This window comes from Garra rufa, chromosome 8 (genome assembly GCF_049309525.1).
Source record: "Garra rufa chromosome 8, GarRuf1.0, whole genome shotgun sequence".
NCBI lineage: Eukaryota > Metazoa > Chordata > Actinopteri > Cypriniformes > Cyprinidae > Garra > Garra rufa.
In genome coordinates, this window is record NC_133368.1 from 47,254,158 (window position 1) to 47,268,552 (window position 14,395).

At 32.9% G+C, this 14,395-nt stretch overlaps 1 long non-coding RNA gene across 1 annotated transcript; it reads left to right on the plus strand.

The window, feature by feature from the left end:
* Positions 1–791: 791 nt before the first annotated feature.
* On the plus strand, positions 792–5,335 carry LOC141341101 (uncharacterized). The gene is made up of 2 exons (XR_012356620.1): positions 792–3,834; positions 3,871–5,335. It is a non-coding gene; the product is annotated as an uncharacterized lncRNA (long non-coding RNA).
* The last annotated feature ends 9,060 nt before the right edge of the window (positions 5,336–14,395 follow it).

Genomic DNA, 14,395 nt, shown 5'->3' on the forward strand with positions numbered 1-14,395 from the left:
GAGCTTTGACTCACATTCTAATGAGGGGGAGGAGCTTTGACTCACATTCTAATTAGGGAAGGGGAGAAGCTTTGACTCATTCTAATGAGGAAGGGGAGGAGCTTTGACTCACATTCTAATTAGGGAGGGGGTGAAGCTTTGACTCATTCTAATGAGGAAGGGGAGGAGCTTTGACTCACATTCTAATTAGGGAAGGGGAGAAGCTTTGACTCATTCTAATTAGGGAGGGGGGAAGCTTTGACTCATTCTAATGAGGAAGGGGAGGAGCTTTGACTCACATTCTAATTAGGGAAGGGGAGGAGCTTTGACTCACATTCTAATTAGGGAGGGGGTGAAGCTTTGACTCATTCTAATGAGGAAGGGGAGGAGCTTTGACTCACATTCTAATTAGGGAAGGGGAGAAGCTTTGACTCATTCTAATTAGGGAGGGGGGAAGCTTTGACTCATTCTAATGAGGAAGGGGAGGAGCTTTGACTCACATTCTAATTAGGGAAGGGGAGAAGCTTTGACTCATTCTAATGAGGAAGGGGAGGAGCTTTGACTTATGTTCTAATTAGGGAGGAGTGGAGCTTTGTCTCACTTTAATTAGGTTAGGGGAGGAGCTTTGACTCACATTCTAATGAATCAGGGGGAGGAGCTTTGACTCATTCTAATTAGGGAGGAGGAGCTTTGACTCACGTTCTAATTAGATGGGGGAGGAGCTTTGACTCATTGTAATGAGGGAGGGGAGGGGCTTTGACTCACATTCTAATTAGGGGAGGGAGGGAGGGAGGGAGGCGTGGCCTGTCAGTCAGACCGAAAATCTTGTTCGGAGTAAAACCTCCCGAGACAACTTTCAGCAGCGGGCTTCTTTCGGGAGAGGTGAACGTGTAGATTTTAGTGCTCGGTTTTACTATAGCAGGCAAACAAATCTCGACACTTTCGAGTTTACTTCACCAAAGACGGTCAGCAAGCGGATCGCGACGGCGTTTTCTCTCGAGGCGGGCCACGCTGAGACTTTATAACAGACTAGGTTGCAGTTGTGGAGAATGTGCCTTCTTTGTACATATGCATTCAGCTGTCTTTAGTTGGCGAGGTGCGGACACCGATTTGAAGGATGATTTGGATCCAGCAAGTGCCACAAACTAAACGAAAACATCACTACAGAGCAGAGACAACTGAAACTAAAACACGGAACGAGGACAGGTTGAAACGACGGCTCCGTTCCAAAACCCTAGTGAGCTGCCTACATAGGCTCCTGCCTTCTAAGGGAGCATCAGAATTTTCAATTGTACCTGCATCATAAAAACAGAGTTTTGCATTGGCATGTTTGCATTAAAATTACACAAAGCACACACAAATATTAGTTTTAAATTAGAATTAACTCTTTCAGTTGCTTTTTTTATGCATTATGAATTTGCCTTCTTAATGAAGGTTATGTGTGATGCTGCATTAGAATTTGGCAAAAGTGATGCATTTACTCTATCTAAAACACTTAAGTCACAATTTTATTGCATTCTGAAATACAGGTGCATTATTGCATTGTATGTTAGTTATTTTGGTATATAGAAGTCACATCAGGTCAAAATTGTATTGTTGAGAGGGGAAAACAAGCATATGCTGCAGTTGTTGTTACATTAAGACAGATTGAATTAAATGCTTACGAACATTGTAAACACTATAAGCTTAAATGTGTTTTTTTTTTCTCTCACCCCAGGACAAATCCTTAAAATGTAATGGTATTCAGAACAAGAATGAATATAATGAGTATATATATTTAATGTTTTTTAAAGAATTTTTTATGCTCATCAAGGATCAAAAATACTGAAAAAATGCAATATTGTGAAATATTATTACAGTTTAAAATAATGGTGTTCTATATTAATATATTTTAAAATATAATTTATTCCTGTGATGCAAAGCTGAATTTTTATCAGCCATTAATTACAGTTTTATCATCAATATTGGAAACAGTTGTGCAGTTGTGTATTTTTTTATTTTTTTTTTGATCCTGTGATTCCTTTTTGATGAATAAAATGTTGGAAAGAACTGCATTTTTTTCAAAATATAAATCTTTTCTAACAATATAAGTCTTTGCTATCACTTTTTGTCAATTTAACACATCCTTAATGAATAAAAGTATTAATTACTCTCAAAAAAAGAACAAGTCTAAAATTTTAGATTTTTTAATTATTTTAGTTTATATTGTTACAAAAAATATATATATTTTAAACAAATGCTGTTCTTTTCACCAAAAAAAAAAAAAAAAATTAAGAAGCACAGCTGTTTTCAATATTGATAAATGAGAATATTAGAATGATTTCTGAAGGATCATGTGACACTGAAGACTGACGCAATGATGCTGAAAATTCAGCTTTGTATCACAGGAATAAATGACATTTTAAAATAGATTCACATAGAAAATGGTTATTTTGAACCGAAATAATATTTCTGTATTTTTAACTAAAAAATGCAGCCTTGATGAGCATAAGAAACGTCTTTAAAAACATTTAAAAATCCCAGGTAATAAAAAACGTGATTTTCTGAAAAATATAGTTGGCAGCTCACTAGGTTTTAGGACGTGGCCTTTGAAATAATAATCGCATTTATTACAGGAAAAAGGTTTTTATTTTCTTTTAGACTCACAATATAGTTTATTAAGGCTTTATTCATTAATTTGTCTTCCAAAAGACTGTGTTTTTGACCTGGTGGGTCTTGTTGACCGGTTATCTACCTCAGAGTTTTGTTGTCCTCTGTTTTGATTGGTCGGGCAGCAGGTTCAGCCCGCCCCTCCAGACCAAACGGCCAGCTCAGGAGCGGCCCACATACACTTGATTTCTTTCAGGTTTTTGTTTTTAAATACTTTAAATCCTCTTCTTCTTCAAACAGATTTTTTTTTTTTATTATTCTTATCGTTATAAGGAAAGTTGTGCGTTGAACGTGTCGTTTTAGTGTCGTTTAGCATTCAGATTCATTGTTTCGAAAGCAAAAAAACTGCTGCTTTTCATCACAAGATATTCCAGAAGTCCATAGGAAGTAGGCAAGAAAGTGCGCGCAAGAGAGAGAGACGGAGCCAATGAGAAACGGCGATGCTGAAAGTTGCGGTTTTACCGAGACATCACTGTGGTATGGAAGCTCGTTTCTGCCGCGGAATAAAAAATGTAAAAATGTAATTGCGACTCTTTATTTTTCCCACCTCAGAATAAAACATAATTGCAACTTTTTATTTCACAATTGACAATTGACAAACTTTTTTCCCTCACATTTGTGAATTCATATCACAATTCTGTTTTAGTTTCCACCACAGAATAAAAAATAAAAGAGGTATTTGCAACTTTTTATTTCAGAATTTTGACTTTTTAAAAATGTAGAATTTTTTTTAGTTTTGACTTTAGCAATTTCTGACTTTTCCTCTGAATTTAAATTTTGCAATAAAACATAATTGCAACTTTTTATCTCACAATTTAAACAAATTTTTCTTAGAATTTAAGTTTTCAACTGGAATTCTGAGTTTCTGCCTCTCAATTTTTGGTTTGTTTCCACCACAGAACAAACAAATAAGGTAATTGCAACTTTTTCACGAAGAATTGCGAGTTTATATATTGCAATTGTGTTATTTTTTCCCCAGAATTGCAAGTTATATGGAAGAAAAAAGAAAAAAGTAATAGCAACTTTTTATTTCACAATGCAGACTTTTCTTTTCAGAATTATATAATTTGCAGTTGCATGTTTTCAACACATAATTCTGACCTTTTTTTATTAGAATTGTGTGAGAAAATGCAGAATTGTGAAGTTATCAATTTATTACTTGCGATTTCATGATACAAAACATGCAATTGTGAGAAAAAAAGAATTGTGAGATATAAATTTGCAATTGTGCGGAAAAAAAAGAATTGTTAAATATAAACTAAAGATTTGCAAGAGAAAAAGGTGTCATTTCTTTTTTATTTTATTTTTTGTTTTTAATTTGAACTTTTTTTGAATGTTGACTTTTTTTGAATTATGGCTTTTTTTTTTTCAAATTCATATCTCACCTTTCTGATTTTATTTCTCAGAATTTTGAGTTTACATTTTAATTCTGTTTTTATTTTTTCCACCCAAGGGAATAAAAGATAAAAAAAAAATAATAATAACATTTTACCTCACAATTCTGACTTTTGCTAATTTAATTCTCATTATTCAAAGTTTTTTCTCAGAAATTTAAGTTTGCATCTCGCAATTTTCACTTTTTCTTTCTTTTTTTTTTTTTGGAGGGGGAAATTTTGAGTTTCTGCCTCTCAAATCCTTTTTGTTTGTTTGTTTCCACAACAGAATAAAGAAATATGGTAATTGCAAGTTATTTCAAAATTTTGTCTTTTTTTCTCCGAATTGTGAAATTTTCCCCCAGAATTGTGAGTTATTTGGAATAAAAAAGAAATAAGGTAATAGCTTTTTATTTCACAATGCTGACTTTTCTTCTCAGAATTTTTAATTTATATTTTGCAATTGCAAGTTAACATCATATAATTCTTTTTTTTATCAGAATTGCAAAGAAGTCAGAATTGTGAAATGTAAACTTCCAGTTATGAACTTATAACTTACAACTGCATGATATAAATTTGCAGTTGTGAGGAAAAAAATAGAATAGTTAAATATAAACTAAAGATTTGCAAGAGAAAAAGGCATCATTTCTTTTCTTTCTTTTTTTAATCCCGTGTCAGAAACAAGCTTCCGTTCTGTTGCTTTCAGACCGAGTCCAGACAGACTTTTAGTGGCGTAATCCGCGGTGCTCAGCTCACAGCCGAGTCCATTCTTGAGGTGCGTGTGTGTGTGCGTGCGTGTGCGTGTGTGTGTGCGTGTGCGTGCGTGTGTTTCTGTGGAGTTCTTGTGTGGCTCATGCTGCTAGTAACATCCGAATCCGAAGTGCCAATCTGTGTCTGGGTCAAAGAGTTGGAAAGACTTGTTGTGCAGAGAGAAATTGCTCATGAATAGGAAAAAATCATGTACTAGACAGCCATTAAGTTATATGAAAAAAAAAAGTAATAATTTATGAAGAGAGACATTTTGTACAGACTGTTTGAAAAAATAAAAAGAATAAAAAAGATTTTGATAGAGATGTCTATATGAGAGTTGATTTTGTAATTTCTTTTCTCTCTGTTTTAAACATGTGCCACGCACTTGCCGCTGGTATCTTGTACATTCGGTTTATCAGAAACCTTCCTCTGTATTTGTTTCTTTTATTTTCCGAGTGTTTGTTTAAGCCAAAAAAAAAGAGCATTTTCTCCCTTTTCCCCTTTGTTTCCAGTAGATTGTTAATTAAGCTTTATTTCTGTTCATTACTTTGAGAACTTTTGAATAAAAACACATTTTTGTTTTATTTGTGTCTTGTCGTTCATTCACAGCTTACTTACATAAGTGATAGAGATCATGGAGATATATATATGTATGTATCGCAAATATGTATTTGTGACCCTGAACCACAAAACCAGTCTTAAGTCGCTGGGGTATATTTGTAGCAATAGCCAAAAATACATTGAATGGGTCAAAATTATTGATTTTTCTTTTATGCCAAAAATCATTAGGAAATTGAGTAAAGATCATGTTCCGTGAAGATTTTTTGCAAAATTCCTACTGTAAACATATCAAAATGTAATTTTTGATTAGTAATATGCATTGTTAAGAACCTAATTTGGACAACTTTAAAGGTGATTTTCTCAGTCTTTTAGATTTTTTTGCATTCTCAGATTTCAGATTTTCAAATAGATGTATCTCGGCCAAATATTGTCCTATCCTAACAAACCATACATCAATAGAAAGCTTATTTATTGAGCTTTCATATGATGTATAAATCTCAGTTTTGTCAAATTTAACCTTATGACTGGTTTTGTGGTCCAGGGTCACATTTATTTTAAATAGCAGCTTTCTTAATTTTTTTTATTATAATATTACATATAATTATAATAAGATTAATTTTATTTTATTTTTTCACAGTCTTGGATGTTGATTTACAAACCAGGAAACATCATGTTGTAGATTAATAAAAATATTTAAAACACTAGGACATTTCTGTAGGGAATATTTTATATATTCCAGATTTTAAATCTTGTTTTCCTATTTTATTTTAATAGAAACAAATATTATCTAATTTCAGTATATCTGAGTTTTAAATTTTATTTTATTTTATTTTTTGCACAGTCTTGGAAGATTCCAAAATGTTAATTACCAAACCAGGAAACATCATGTAGATGAATAAAATATTAAAAAGGCAAGGACATTTCTGTAGAGAATATTTTTTTTATATTACATATTTTAAATCTTGTTTTCCTATTTTATTTAAATTGAAAAATCTTTATCTATTTTCAGTATATCTGTGTTCTAGAAAATATTTTTTTATTTTATTATATTTTATTTTAAAAATACATAATCTTTTTTCAGTAGATCTGTGTTTTAGAAATGTATTTTATTCTATTCTATTCACAGTCTTGGAAGATTCCAAAATGTTGATTTCCGAATATTATATAAAATATTACAAACTCTAGGACATTTCTGTAGATAATTTATATATATATATATATATATATATATATATATTAAATCTTGTTTTCCAATTTTTTTTTAATAGAAAATCTATTTTCAGTATATCTATGTATCAAAATATATATATGTTTTTTATGATTTTATAAAAAAAAAATTGCACATATTTTTGCACATATGCATTATATTTTATTTTAAAAATACATAATCTTTTTTCAGTAGATCTGTGTTTTAGAAATGTATTTTATTCTATTCTACTCTATTCTATTCTATTCACAGTCTTGGAACATTCCAAAATGTTGATTTCCAAACCAGATGAATAAAATATTTAAAAAGTCAAGGAGGTTGCTGTAGAGAATATTTTCTAAGTACTGTATTTCATAGCTTTAAATCCAAATTTATTCACCTAGATAAATTCATGCATGCTGTCTATGTAAAACAATTTCTAAAAATCCAGCTGAAAACGCCATGACACTCATTTACAGTTGTCAAAATCTGAAATATTTATTTTAAATAACTTCCTTTTAGAATTGCATTTAAATGGTATTTTAAACCTATTTTTAGAAAGATAATGATAATAATAATCATTTTAAATATTAAATCATATTTTGAATGCAGTCTCAGACCACATGAAGTGCTAAACCTGAAGCACGAAAGAACAGATTTACTGAAAGGATGATTGCGCTCAGTCAGAAACTGTTTCTTTGTATTGGTTTTCTGAGGGTGTTTTCTGGAATGAGTTTTTCTCTGAGCTTTCACTTCTCTCTCAGTCTGTAATCTACTGAGGCTGGGATTTCCACAGGTTTATTCGGTTTCACTGTTATTAGAAAATCGAACACTATGAGCAGATGGGTTTCAGTTCAAAAGTGCCATTCATTTCTTCCACATAGAAATACATTTTTGACAATAACTGTAAACCTTTTCTTTGAACATTACTGTATTGAGCTGGAATTCTGAATCAAACAGATGATAAAAGAGATTATTTGTGCAATGCAAAATAAAAGTTACAAACAAGTTAACCCCATTTATTGAATCTATTAAATACAGAAGAATAAATGTAGTCATTTTTGGATGAAGTGAGTTTGATCAGCAGTAGCTCATCTCGACCAGCAGGTGTCAGTGTTTTAACAAAAATGTTGAATTTGAGACTCAAGCATTATTTGTTTTTAGTGTCAGAAATCCTAAGTGACTTACAGTCCATTCACTACAGGTTGACCTGGGTTTCATTTCTTAATTTTCTTAAGGAAAGAAGGAATAGATGCTGCTATTTTAGGTTTACATCAATTAAAGCACCTGCACCAACACTAAAGCCATGTGTACCCGATTAAAACTAACATGAATGAGGTTAAAGACCTCTAAACATACTCTAAATGTTTACTATATAAACGTTTTTTATCATTTATGTGCAAAAATGAATAATATAGTAAATGCCAGTCAAAAGTTTTTGAACAGTAAGATTTTTAATGTTTTTTTAAGTCTCTTCTGCTCTCCAAACCTGCATTTATTTGATTTAAAGTACAGCAAAAACAGTAATATTTTAAAATATTTTTAATATTTAAAATAACTGCTTTCTATTTGAATATATTTTTAAAATGTAATTTATTTCTGTGATGAAACCTGAATTTTCCGCATCATAACTTAAGTCTTCAGTGTCGAAAATGCTGATTTGCTGCTCAAAAACCTTTATTATTATTATTGCGTTGAAAAGAGCTGAGTATAATTTTTTAGGTTTCTTTGATTAACAGAAAGGTCAAAAGAACAGCATTTATCTGAAATAGAAATCTTTTGAAACATTATACATGTCTTTATCATCACTTTTAAACAATTTAAAGCACCCTTGCTACATAAAAGCTTAAATTTCATAATTTCATTCCCAAAAAGAAAAATATATACTATACATATACACACATATATACTGACTCCAAGCTTTTGAATAGCATAGTGTTTAATGTTACAAAAGCTTTTTATTTCAAAGGCTGATCTTTCAATCTTTCTATTCAACTGTTTCAAACATTGATAATAATAATAAAAACATGCATATTCTTGAATAGCATATTAGAATGATTTCTGAAAACGATAATGATGCTGGAAATTCAGCTTTGATCTCAGGAATAAATTACATTTAAAAATATATTCAAATAGAAAGCAGTCATTTTGAATAGTAAAAATATTTCACAATTGTACTGTTTTTGCTGTACTTTGGATCAAATAAATGCAGGCTTGGTGAGCAGAAGAGACTTTACATAAAAAATGTAAACATTAAAAATCTTACAGTTCGAAAAACTTTTGACTGGTAGTGTATAAAGTAATATACAATAATATTTGTGTCTTGTAAGTTTGATGGATGGATGATAGACAGATAAGATTTATATAATCATGTAATGGCAGTCAATGGTTACCAAATCTTTAAGAGTAAAAAAACACACAGACAAAACCAAATTAAACCCTGCGGCTCGTGACGATACATTGAGGTCTTAAGACACAAAACGATCGGTCTGTGCAAAAAACTGAACAGTATTAATATAATTGTTTACCTCTGATCTATCGCAGCATTCTGCTCTCCTGAGCGCGTTCACGTCAGACCGCGCGCGACGCGGAAGCGATCATTCGCGCGTATATGTCACTCATTGTTTACATAGTGCATATTGGCCTCTCAAAATCGTAATTACTTGTGCTTATCCTGATTCTGGCAACCGATTAAAAACTAAAAGATTACGTTTCCTTGTACAAACTCATCTGGGAGTGTTGACTTTTCACCAACTACATTGGCAGATCAAGTTAATGCGTCACGTGAACGCACTCCATGCTAATGAACGTTGTGGTGGATCAGAGGTAAATAATGATATAAATTCTGTTCAGTTTCTTGCACAGACCGATCATTTTGTGTCTTAAGACCTCAATGTGTCATCATGAGCCGCATGGTTTAATTAGGTTTTGTCTGTGTATGTTTTTTTTTTACTTAAAGATTTGGTAACCATTGACTACCATTATATGACTGACAGACTGCAACGGTTTGAGTTAAAAAATCTTCCTTTGTGCTCTGCTGAAGAAACAAAGTCACCTACATCTTGGATGCCCTGGGGGTAAGCAGATAAACATCACATTTTCATTTTTGGGTGAACTATCTTTTTAAAGGGGTCATCGGATGCCCATTTTCCACAAGTTCATATGATTCTTTAGGGTCTTAATGAAAAGTCTCTAATATACTTTGGTTAAAAATTCTCAGTAGTAGTGTGTAGCTGCACTGGTCTAAATAAAAGATAGCCACGCTTCGTACTGATGTCTTTCGCTGTTTATTTGTTTCTCTCGCTCTCTCTATTCAGCAGACACCTGGAAAACTACAAGAAATAAAGCATATAAACATTCAAAATATGCGTTTCTTTTCACAGTCTCTCTTTAAATGTCCGCTGATATGCATATGAACATGTGCGACATATCTGAATCCACTAACATCAGTCTATACACATAACATCGTTTACATAAACTGACATAAAACAACACTATACACAAGATGTAACAAACTTAAACATGAATTACCGTGTGCGCCCTCTTAGACCATGCAGATTCAATGAACTCTTTCTCCGTCTCTGTATCGCAAGCTTCTCGCTGTCACCATGTTAGTTTGACCCATAATGCAATGGTCCCGCACTCCACTCAACTTGGACATGTGATCTGCCACGCCTCAATAGTAACTCTTTCTTAAAGAACCCATCACTTTTTAAACATTTCAATGGTGTACATTCTCTGCTTTGACCTTAAATGTCACATTTATACATTTGGTCAAGTATTCTAAACAACAAACAAACTCAAATTTATATGAATTTATAAAAGAAACACAACTTTGTAAAACCTTTGTCTTGACATTTACATAGTGTAAAAAAAAAACACCCTTTTAGCTTGTCAAAATCAGCTCTGCAAAATATCAGCTCATTTTATCGCATGGGCCCTTCAAATGCAAATGAGCTGAGCTGAGCTCGCCCCGCCCCTCTCTGCTGAGGGATTATGAGCTGTAATGTTTACTTTAGCCGCGTTTAGCTGCATTTAGTCACGTTTATTGGCGAAACTTGCCAACAAGCACATTATTAAGAAAGGCCATTTGCAAAGATGCATAAAAAATCCCTTATACTCATTTCTGCTGTGGGTTAGCTGCATTAGGAACGATTCACACGAACATAGATGCATATGTAGATTGGGATCGGCGCTTTCCTTTGAAAAACGAAAGTAACGCTAATCCTCTGCATCTTAGACGGCTCAGATGTTGGGAGTAAATGACTACTGCTTTGTTCATTATGCATCCAACAACAGAACACCTCAATCGCTCAATCAGAGTCTTGCTCTGCACCCGAGTCACACAATGTCGATCGTATTCGGACTGTTTCAGCTCGGTGAGGGCGGGGCTAAGGTAAGATGCTCATGTCAATCAACTGTGTTTCATCACAATGACAAGAAGCTGAGAATGAGCTGATTTTAAAAAGGCGATATTACTTTTAAAGATTAAAAAAATACCTGTGGGTGGATTTTTATGATTGTAGGGTGGTTGTGTACACAAACTGTCAACACACATTAATGTTCAAACAACATGGAAAAGTTAGTTTTGAATCCGATGACCCCTTTAAAGTGTTCCAGCTGTGTGAGTGTCAGTCAGTCATGCAGGTGTTTCTCAGAAAGATTCAAATTTGTGCAGCATCACATGCTCCACAGACATACAGACGTATCAGATGGTCCCAACTAGGTCCTGGAGGGGTGTCATGTTTGGGTGTGTAGAGGGTTTTGGGGCTTTGTCTGTCTGTGTGTGTGTGTGTGTGTGTGTGTGTGTGTGTGTGTGTGTGTGTGTGTGTGTGTGTGTGTGTGTGTGTGTGTGTGTGATGACGCCCTACGGGAGGCCGAGAACAGCAGACGTGGAGTGACAGTCGGACGGCAGCTGCCTTGCTCTCTGCCACCTGTGTCCAGTACAGAGACACGACCCCACACAAACACACACACATCGTACACTAGTTTATCAGTGATTTATGTGCAGCCTGTCACAGAAAATCAATGCTAGATCATTATTTGAGTTTTTCAGCCATTTTCAAAATCAATAATGAGCAGTGCAGTGACTGTGACTAAAACCAAAACTATTTTGGTCATTACATTACACTTGAAATAAAATAAAATAAAATAATAAAATTTAAAGTGCTAATATTACTAAAATAAAGCTAAATAGAAATAAAAAAATCAAATTAAATAAAAAAGTCTAAATATTTCATTAAAATTTTAATTAGAAATGTTGCCTTAGCAACTAGTTTAAATAAATACATTTAAGGGGAGACACTGCAGGCAAAAACACCTGCCAAGTTTGAGATTTGGGGCTTTTTGGTGTTTCATAAAGTGTTTTTTTCAGACTAGTGGAAAGAAATCATCCAAAATACACTATTAAGTGTTTCTTTTTATAGCACTTTATCTATTTGTGTCAATAGATTTTAATTACAATACATATTTTTAAAGGCCATTTTCTCAAACAAATACAAAAAACAAAAAAATCTCCACTTCAATAACACTTGCACACACCAAACTTAACTTTTTTTCCTGTCTATATCCTGAAGGTTTTTAAAGAGGGATTTGTTCATACATAATTTGCTTTATTATATACAACATTTTATTCCCCAAAAATTGCAAAAATATATTGTCTCTATCTATCTATCTATCTATCTATCTATCTATCTATCTATCTATCTATCTATCTATCTATCTATCTATCTATCTATCTATCTATCTATCTATCTATCTATCTATCTATCTATCTATCTATCTATCTATCTATCTATCTATCTATCTATCTATCATCTATCTATCTGTCTATCTATCTATCTATCTATCTATCAAACTTTAAGTCTTTAAAACTACTTTAAACTTCAAACTATTTCAACTAACCATGAAAGTTAATTAAAACTTTTTAAACTTTCTGGTCCGGCTTTCTCAAGCCAACTTAAAGTTTGTCTTGTTTATCTAGTTTAATATTGTTATATTTATTTTTTTAGTTTTACTAGCAAATCTAAATTAACATTTCAAATCATATTCACAATCATATTTTTTGCTGAGATTTGAGTGATTCTCTGCAGTTTTGTGTTGTGATTCAATAATGTTAACATCACAATGTCAATTAGCAACTTTTTAGCAATAAATAATCCTGCCTTAAGCAACTTTCTCAGAAAATGAGTAATGAGTAGTTATATAGGGTGCATGTAATTTCAGATGCAGCCATTGTGCTTTTTTATTGATAAAAGAAAGTGGTGTTTTTCTATGAGTAGCAGTCTCTTCCTCTCTCTTTATAATTCTCTCATGTCCTGCTGTTTTGTTCCTTCACATGCTTTCATTTTCAGTCTATTTAAAGTGTTTCTGATGACAGAATTACAGCAGCAGTTCAGATCTGGAGATGACAGATGAAACACGGCACAAACGGTTACCGTTTCCTTTTTCCATTTCCCATTTCCATTTATTTTCAGACACCAAAAGAAACAGAAGCTGAATGCTGTTTAAAATCTATTGATAAAATCATGCAAACTGCTACAGTGCTCACCACAACATAGTATTTCTTCTTCTACTATTTGGACACTTGATAAATAGCTAATTGACTGAATCTTCATTAGTCATATGACGTGTCTTATGAATTCATCTCTCATGTGTTTGTGTTGTGATGTTCTTATAGAGCTTGAATAACTGTTGAAGGTGGTTTTTAGTGTTATTATTGTGTGTGTGTGTGTGTGTGTGTGTGTGTGTGTGTGTGTGTGTGTGTGTGTGTGTGTGTGTGTGTGTGTGTGTGTGTGTGTGTGTGTGTGTGTGTGTGTGTGTGTGTGTGTGTGAGGGTTTCAGACGGTCTGGCTTGGTTTGTGAATGTCTGGAGTGACAAAATGACACACAGATCTTCTCTGGAGCCAATTCTTGTGTTTCAGGCAGAAAAAAAGTGTGGAGACTTTTGTCTGAATCAGTGGGATACTCACACAATGAGAGGAGGTGTGTGTGTGTGTGTGTGTGTGTGTGTGTGTGTGTGTGTGTGTGTGTGTGTGTGTGTGTGTGTGTGTGTGTGTGTGTGTGTGTGTGTGTGTGTGTGTGTGTGTGTGTGTGTGTGTGTGTTGCATGTGGGGTTATGGAAATACACTCACAGTTTGTGTATAAAGTTAATTATAAATACTTTATGCATTTTAGTAATAAAAACAGTGTTTTGATTAGTAATTAGTAATTATTATATACATAATATTTAGCAATATGTGACCCTGGACCACAAAACCAGTCTTAAGTAGCACAGGTATATTAGTAGCCATAGCCAACAATACATTGTATGGATCAAAATTATAATTTTTTCTTATTTTAAAAAATCATTAGGATATTTTAAGTAAATATCATGTTCCATGAAGATATTTTGTAAAATTTCTACTGTAAATATAGCCAATATATACTTATTTTTTATTAGTAATATGCATTGCTAAGAACTTCATTTGGACAACTTTAAAGCTGTTTTTTTTTTTACCAATAGTTGAATTTCAGCCAAATATTGTCCTATCCTAACAAACCATACATCATTGGAAAGCTTTTATTTTCATTTAATAATTTGTTTTTATCTTTAGTCATTTTAGTACTTATTTCAACTATTTGCAGAGGAAATATGTGACCCTGGACCACAAAACCAGTCTTAAGTAGCACGGGTATATTTGTAGCAATAGCCAACAATACACTGTATGGGCAAAATTATCGATTTGTCTTTTATGCCAAAAATCATGATATTAAGTAGAGATCATGTTCCATGAATATATTTTGTAAATTTCCTACTGCAAGTATAGCCAAACTTATTTTTGATTAGTAATATGCATTGCTAAGAACTTCATTTGGACAACTTTAAACCTGATTTTCACCAATAGTTGTATTTCAG